The sequence below is a fragment of the Quercus robur genome, chromosome 10 (genome assembly GCF_932294415.1).
Source record: "Quercus robur chromosome 10, dhQueRobu3.1, whole genome shotgun sequence".
NCBI classification, from domain to species: Eukaryota; Viridiplantae; Streptophyta; class Magnoliopsida; order Fagales; family Fagaceae; genus Quercus; species Quercus robur.
Window position 1 is genome coordinate 20,871,325 of NC_065543.1, and position 8,462 is coordinate 20,879,786.

The 8,462-nt window shown below is 32.0% G+C and overlaps 1 long non-coding RNA gene across 1 annotated transcript; it reads left to right on the forward strand.

Moving 5' to 3' along the window:
* Positions 1-236: 236 nt before the first annotated feature.
* LOC126703496 (uncharacterized) lies at positions 237-7,565 on the forward strand. Its single transcript, XR_007648104.1, has 3 exons — positions 237-747; positions 1,667-1,771; positions 7,191-7,565. It is a non-coding gene; the product is annotated as an uncharacterized LOC126703496 (long non-coding RNA).
* Positions 7,566-8,462: the final 897 nt, after the last annotated feature.

Here is an 8,462-nt window from a genome sequence, read left to right on the forward strand (position 1 = left end):
ATTTTCAGCTTGATTTTTTCTCACTTCAAACTAATCCATTTACAAATCGAGACTTAAAAAGTCGAGTTTTATCTTGGAACTCGAGTTTTAGACACTCGAGATACTAGTTTTCAACATTGTTTTGAAATGTGACAATTAACTAAATTTTTTAATATTTATTGTTATTTAGAAAAAAAATTCTAGGAAGTGAGTTTTACGTTATGGGAGTTACATAAATACAATACAATACAATATAATATCATTATTTCTAGCGTTGAGAATACTCAAATTGGATGGACTTGACCATTTGTTTCTGTCAGAAATTGAGGTATTTGCCAGGTGTGCCAGCGTCCGTCCATAATAAGGCGTGGTACGTATTGAAGACCTACCCAGTGGCAGTGGCAGTGGCAGTGGCAGTGAATATTTGGAGAATGGTTCTTCTTCTTCTTCTACTTCAACACTCCCTCCCTCCAAAAGCTCCGATTGTATTGGTCCGGGACCAATTCAATACTTCATTGCCCTTAAAATTCAACATGTAAATTTGGTAGCTTTGCCAGAGTGGTTGGGCGCCGGAACCTGGTGCATCTGCCCACCAAATTTGAAGACAATGAGCGATGATTTATGGTTGCCCCAAATTTGAAATTTGAAGACAATTTGCGGATCGAGATTAGCCACGTTCCATGGGTTGAAATCAATTCTCAATAAGTCTATATCCTCTTCTATTCTCTTATAATATTCGTTCTGGCCATGGGTGAGAGAGTATTCCTGGTATGAATACTTAATTGAACATCATTCCATTGATTATATATATATATATATATATATATATAAATGCTACAATTTGGTTTAATGGCTTTTGAAATAAATAGTTGAAATTAATCTCACCAACCACTATGCCAACACTTGAAAAATTCTACTCTTCTTCTTCAATCTTTGAAATTATTTGCAATCAAGTCACTGAAAGCATTATATAATTTAATATTTTGTGATTGCTGCAAATTGGCTTAGTTCTATTCAAATTTTTGTCTCTGCAAAGTTGTTAAAAACATAGAATAATAAAATATTTTCTGATCGTAATGGCTGCCCATTGGCTTGTTGCTATTCAAATGTTTGTTTCTGCAAATTACCAAAAGAATTAAATTGTTGCTAGAGGCAATGTCTATGAAAATATTTTCTAATTGTTAACTATTGTCTTACTGCTATCAAATATCTTTTTGCTAGCCTAGCCTATTTGCTTTCTGCGAATTTTCAAAATTGAAAATTTTAAAACTGAAATTTTCTGGACATTGGGAAATTTGAAATATTGGATTCATCACTATTAGAGTCTCCTTTATGTCCAAATACTCATTCTTTGGCTCAGCATTTCTTGTAACCTTCACATTTTTATACTGTAATAGTTCATGGATAAGTTCTTTTGTTTAGGGCTGTCTAAAACTTGACAGTAGATTTTGTTGATTCGGATTGGGTCATAATTGCGCTGTTTAGGAGGGTCAGTTTATTGTGAAAAAATGGAGTTTAGTGGCATAAGAATGAGAAATTGGGTAGGTGAAGCCCTTGCTGATTTTTCATTTCATGTTTGGGTTAGGGGCTTAGTTTTACTAGTGCGAGAAAAATTTAACTTAAAATTTCAGACAGCACTAAAAGTGTTGATGGTTCTAATATATCTATATATGGTTTTTACCTTTAGACGGTGGCCATATTGCAAACATTTCTAAGACTAACTCAAGAAGCTGGCGAGAAGTTTGCGTCTAGGAAAATAATTAAGTTGACAACTGTTGCCAAGGCACTTCAGGTTTGCTTTCTCTTACCATTTGAATTATGTGTACATAATTTTCTTCACAATTGGTCATTTACAAAACCAAATTCAGTTTATATATATATTTGTTGAGTAAGTGTCTGTAGCCAATGTGCATATCTACAATGTATAGAGTTGTGTTGAGTGCAGTCAAATCACTGGATTGTGGTTTCACACTTTGACATGAAAGTCATTCTGTGCTTTTGGTGTTATTATAGCTTAGCATGAACAGTGGGGAATGCCCTTTGCCGTGACTCTTTTAGTTTCTGACATGGATATAACGAAGTAGTTGCTAGTCATATATTTGCCATTAGTCGGAAAAATTACAAATGCCTTTGTGTCACCATTGATAACAGTAAGTTCTGTCAATCATATGGATAATTTGATTTGCAATTTACTTTTTTTCTTCTTTTTATTCTATATAGCAAAAACTGAGATTAATGAATTATAAATTATTACAATTGGGCTTCTGTTAACAACTCAAAGCGTTCTTTCTATAACATAACTTTTAACAACTTTTCCACAATAATCTTAAATCTAAAGCGATAAAGTAATAAATGTAAAATTTTCATGGCAACAAAAGAAAATTGCAAATATACCCTAGCTTTCCTAGTCTTTGTGTACTTATGAAACTTAGATTCAAACTGATTGTCAAACATAGCTTCAAACGGAATCGTCAAACTGATTACTTTTTCATAACTAGGGCCAGTACTCTTGATCAGATCTTGATGCTCAAAATTTTAACCATTATCTCTACTGTTTTTTGTGTGTGGTGGGTGAAGATGACACACCATTAGCACCAGCTGAAGTGGTTGAAATTACATGCTGACTTTTCTATGATTTTCTTGGCCTTTTGCTATCAGATTTAGGCCCAAGCATTGTAGCTTCACTCATTGTATCACCTACGAGGTTTCTCTGTAAATTTAATTTAGAATCCATAAGCAAATAACTAAAGATAACAACAAATTTTAAAAATAATAATAACTAGTCGCTAACTCGTGTGATGTATGGGAACGCTACTAATTTTTAAAAATAAATATTATATCCATAATAAAAAGACATAAAATATCATTATTGTCCCAAAAGATGAGCATCAACTATAGTAGAAACATTAACTCATATTATTCATTCTAGACATCATTTTTTTTTTGGTGCAAAACTACTTACTCAAACAATTAAACTAAATATAAAACCAAGCTTGAGATAACCCAGAAAGTTAAATTTAATTTAAATGCAAACTAAAAAAGAAAAAAAACAAACTGTGCATATCATGAAGACAAGCATGTAGATAAGAAGGGGTTGCCATGTTATGGTCCACAGAATAAGAAGGCTTATGCACCCAATAAGCACTACCTCAGCTGCTTATAACCTTCCTAATTTCCTTCGGCATTTTTCCTTCAAGAATATATAGCTTCCAAATTGTCAACTTGTGATATCCTTTGCTTTAGAAAAAAACTTTGAAGTAAAGTTGTATCCTCTGATAACTAAATATAAGAGTTTCATTCCTCCCTATTTCAATTTAAAACCAAACTGTGTGTAAAAGAAGAAAATTTTCCTTTGTTCCAATATGTCTTTAGTACCAAAATCACAAATCCATTAAAACCAAACTGTATAACCATTTAACTACTAAACTTAACATCAACTTATCAACACAAATTTAAAGAACTACTTAATCAATATTTCAAATAAATTGAAAGACAACTTTAAAGTGTTTTTTTGTATCTTCTTCCTTTGTTGCTTCGTAGTAGTCCTTGAATATGTCATTTTGTTTTCCTTGAGTACAGATGTTGGTGTGAGTTGCACATTGCTTTGAACATCAACTTTTTGAAATTTTGTACAATCACCACCTTGTTCAGTTGATAAGTTGATGCTACATTCATTTGAAGTATCATTGATGTAAGCCTGGTAATAGAACAGGTTGAGGAATGTATTACAACATATACATCTTAAATATCATATTTGTAATTTTTCTATATTAAAGAATACATACTTCTGTCATTTTATTAAGCTGAATTGCTTTGTCAATTTCTTCAAAAGATTCAAAAACTTTCTTGACGGTGTAGAATTCCCATCCATACTTGAGATTATAGTCATTTATTTGTATTTGGAAAACAAATTGTTTTCCATTTAGATTTTCTATTTACATAGGAAGGACGACTTCTTTGGGCACCTAACAAAAGTAACATTTTTCAAATTGTACACTCAAGTAAAGTTTAATAAATATTAAATACTAATTTTATCTTCCATATTCTCACCTCTAAACATTTGTTCAAAAGGCCTTTTGCTAATATGTTGAGTAATTTTTCTGCTTCTGAATCAAATAAAATGAATATGGCCATTCCTGAGCTATCTTCAACCTTTAATTGAATTCTATACTTGATAATGACATATATAATGTTAATATCATATTAGTTATTGTATATTTTAATATAAAAAGTAAACATTTTCATTTTGTGTACCTTGGAATTGGGAAACATGCCTTTTTGTTGCAATTGTCGCACCATAAAAATTTATCTCTTGACTTTACCTTTTGACGACATACTTTGCAAGAGATAAAGTACCTACCAGAATTTTCTATTTATAATCTTTCCTTGATAGGTAAAGATAGTTTCCTAGAAATTGAATTTAATATCAATCAATTCATAATTATATAGTTAAATTTTGTAAAAGCAGGTCTATAGTACATAAAGCAATGTTAAGGACACAATGTTATTGTTCAAGGTTTTTTATTCCTTACCTCACTATCAAAGTCCCACATAATTTTTGTTATTTCACTTGTGGTTCTTCTGTTGATGTTCATCTCTTCTTGAATTGACACTTGTGGTTTGAATTGCTTTGTCATTTTTACTATTGGTTAGTTATTTTCCACCAGCCTGTTATATTACATGAAGATATTAGACAAAGTATTGTAGAGACTGAAAATACATTAAAAATGCGAATCTAAAACAAAGCACTTACTGATCTTTGAATTTACTAGTCTTAGGAATGTCCAAATCAATATAAACTCTTGTTCCACTTGTTGACGATAACTCCTGCAATGCACGGGATTCATTAGAAAAAAAGTACAATTATCTATAATATAAACTTATATTTGTGGCAAAAAGGCCATTCCATTAAGCCCATCAGCTACCTAAAAAGATAAAGTATCCACTCCAAGTGGATTACCAGCTAGGTAGTTACTTCAAACCATCCCACTTGAGCTCAGAGAAGTTTAGGAGAAAATTGTCTTATATGTTAAAGACATCTGTCACCTACTCAATTATAAAATTTGAGGCTCTGTTTATTTACCATGAGTGGACCCTCCTATCACATGTAATTGTTGGACACTTCTTAAGCAAGGGAGGTATAGACAATGCACAGAACACATGACAATATACCTGCTGGTGCATTTAATTGGTATAAAAAAATCACAGGTTTCTGTGGGTTTTTTTTGTGTGGCAGCTATAAACTTCATGGTACAGACTGCTTATGCATTAAAACCATTGCATTTAAGTGATAAGTTTACACACAAAATGAGTATTGAACCCACAATCTTATTCACCACCCTTTATTTACGAGTCTCTAAATAATTCCAAAAAAAGAAAAAAGAAAAAATCATCAACCCAAAATAAGAAAAAATGAAAGATTTATATTTTTTGGAATCACAGTTTCATTAATTTATATTTTTTGGAATGCTGAATACTTGCTAATGTGATTTTCTTCCATTAATTCCCTCATTTTTATTTTTGGTTGGCCTGCATCCATTTCTAGAAACAATAAAGTTACTGAATAATGTTTCATATAATGTATAATTATTTGACAATTGACATGTGAAGTGTGACCATCATGCAGGACCAATCATGAAAAAAAAAATCATGTGATATATTTGGGTGAATTATGGCTATTTTGACTTCCCAAATTGGATTTGTTGTTATTTATGAATATTGCAATTTTATTTTGAAGCTGTTTTTACCCTAAAAGGAAAAATTATATTGTATTTAGACACTACTATTTTAAGAGAATTCTAGAAATAGAATCTGGGATTTGAATTTGGGAAGGAATATTGACAATAAATTAATAAAAGTACTTCAATTAACTGGGAAAAGAACATGAACAGTTCAATGGCAATTATGTTTAAAAGCAGAACTTTTAATCTATAAAAAAAAAAAAAAAGTAATGTTGGAGTTTTACTGTTAGAATAATGTTATCTCTCATGTGCTAATAATTGTAAATTGTTTAAACACTAAAATTTTATTGCTTGTAAATGTTGTTTAGATGATCATTTGAAAGTACTATGCACAAATATTCATCATAACAATAGCATATCACTGACTCCAACCAAATGTACAACAACCAATTATGCATGATACAAAATACAAAACCAAGCAAAACCCGTCATAAAAAAGTGAAAAGCCTATCTGGATCAATCAAATTTTGATATCATTCCATCTGTGTTGACAGAATTTGTGATATTGAATTGGAAGCTGGAGTTGTAATTGGTAAAGATGGTGTTTAGGCTAGTGCTCATGTTAGTGGAATTTTCATTCCTTCTCTCTTTGTTTTGGGAATGGAAAAGTTCAAAGCAAGTGAAAATTTGATGAACATAGATGCAAAATGAGCAGTACAAATAACATATGAATCCAATAGCAATTATAGTTATGAGTTATATTGCCAATTGCTCATCATGATAGTGTATGTAATCTCCATACATATCCACCTCCAACCCTCATTACTGTTACTGAAACTGAATGAAGAGGTCTAGAAAAAGTAAATATATCCACAGCATTTGAAGGAGGAAATCTCCATCCTTCAAAGGGATTCTATGCCAAAGACTGAAGTCATGGCCAAAAAAGAGTAAAAACTAAGATCAAGTACTTATCCTGTCTTTGTTGTTCTTATTATAGTATTAATTAATTTCTTTGTTTTTTGTATTTGGATTTTTTTTTGAAGTTTTTTTTGCTGTAATGGAAGTAGGACTAAATAAAAATGAAATGATACTAATCACTGCAATGGTTGAGTCCACAAAACCAAACCAAAAATAAACAGCAAGATTTCTTGGCAATAACCATAGACTAAGACTCCTAGTGTAAGTGTAAAAAGTCATAAACAGTGCACAAAGATCCCATTTTAGCAGGTCTTGGAGAGCTCATTGGCAGTGGTAGATCTTCTTCTTCTTCTAGAGACTTTTTAATTACTCAGACAAACCCACTCTACACATATCATGTATATTTGATATACAGTAGTCCAGTGCGTATTATATAGATACTTGAACTGTTCCCTTGTGTGCAGGAAATCCTGCACCATTGAAATATATGATATTTTATCAAATTAAATGCTACTAATTAGTTGTCATCATAAATAATTATCTTGAGAAAGTAGAAACCAATTGGTGAAGCAATTATTTCTATATTTATAAATGGTCACTTTGCTTTTGCAGGAGTGGTAGCTTGTTTGAAGTTTACTTTCTTTCCATGGGCAAACAGTGGGATTGCTAAGGGGTGAGTAAAATCTGCTTCTTAATTCCCTTTAATTGTAAAATGATGTGTCTAAATTACTGCTGTGGTGGGTTGTTGTTTTGGAGCAAGTAGGTGGCTTGCATGGAGAGAAAAGGTGGAGTGTTTTCTATTAAGAGTGTTGTTTGTTTTGTGACTTACATTTTTGAAACTCAATGTGCAATGGTGAAATTGTAGTGTAGGTGCGCCTCATAACATTTTAGACACTTGAGATGTATTATTTTGTGTATAACATTCTAGACATTTGGGATGTAATTATTGATATGGTGTAATTAAATATATTTAGTTTCTTGGTTTAATGTGGTATTGTATTTGCTATTGGAAAATATGAATTGTGGTTCATTACAATTGCTATAAAATGGGTATTGGAAAATATGTATTGTAGGTACATTATAGGTGCTAAAAAAAATTTAAATTTTTAATTTTTTTAAAAAGACCTATCTCGGCACTTTGAAAACCACTAGAATAGGTAGTAGCATTGATATAGGCCTTTTAAATTTTATTCATTTAAGACCTATAGCAGCGCTTTTAAGAGCGCTGGAATAGGTACTACCTATGCCAGCGCTTTCAAAAGCGTTGGTATAGGCCTTTTAAAATATGTTCATTCAAGTGCTATGCCAACGCTTTCAAAAGCGCTAGTATAGGTTATATTCATATTTTCGTAAAGGCTATCTCGACACAAGTAAAAATGCTGGAACTGGGTCTGAAAAGCATTGGTACAGGTCCGGCAACCCTATACCGACATTCAAACCACGGCGGTTTGAAGCGCCGAGAAAAAAAACGTCGGGATAGGAATTTTGACCTTATCCCAGTGCTTTCTGGGGCTATCCTAGTGAGAGTTCAATAAGTGTATAAAACACCTTGAACGTTTAGACCCCCAATTTACAAATTACCAATTCAAGCTTAATATCAAACAATTAATGTGCGGAAAATGAACATAAGCTTAATACTGAATTGATAAACAATCTAAACCAAATAAAATCACATCCACAGTAGAAATTAAATGGAAAAGATTAAGGGAAGAGAGATGTAAACACAAGGACAATACTCGATGTGATATCGAAGAGGAAACCGAAGCCCTCGGCGTAAAACCTCTCCGCCGCCCTCCAAGCGGTAAACAATGCACTAAAGAATGTAGTTGGGATACATGAACAGCAGAAGACCCTCCAAGTCTAATCTATCCAATGTACCTAAGC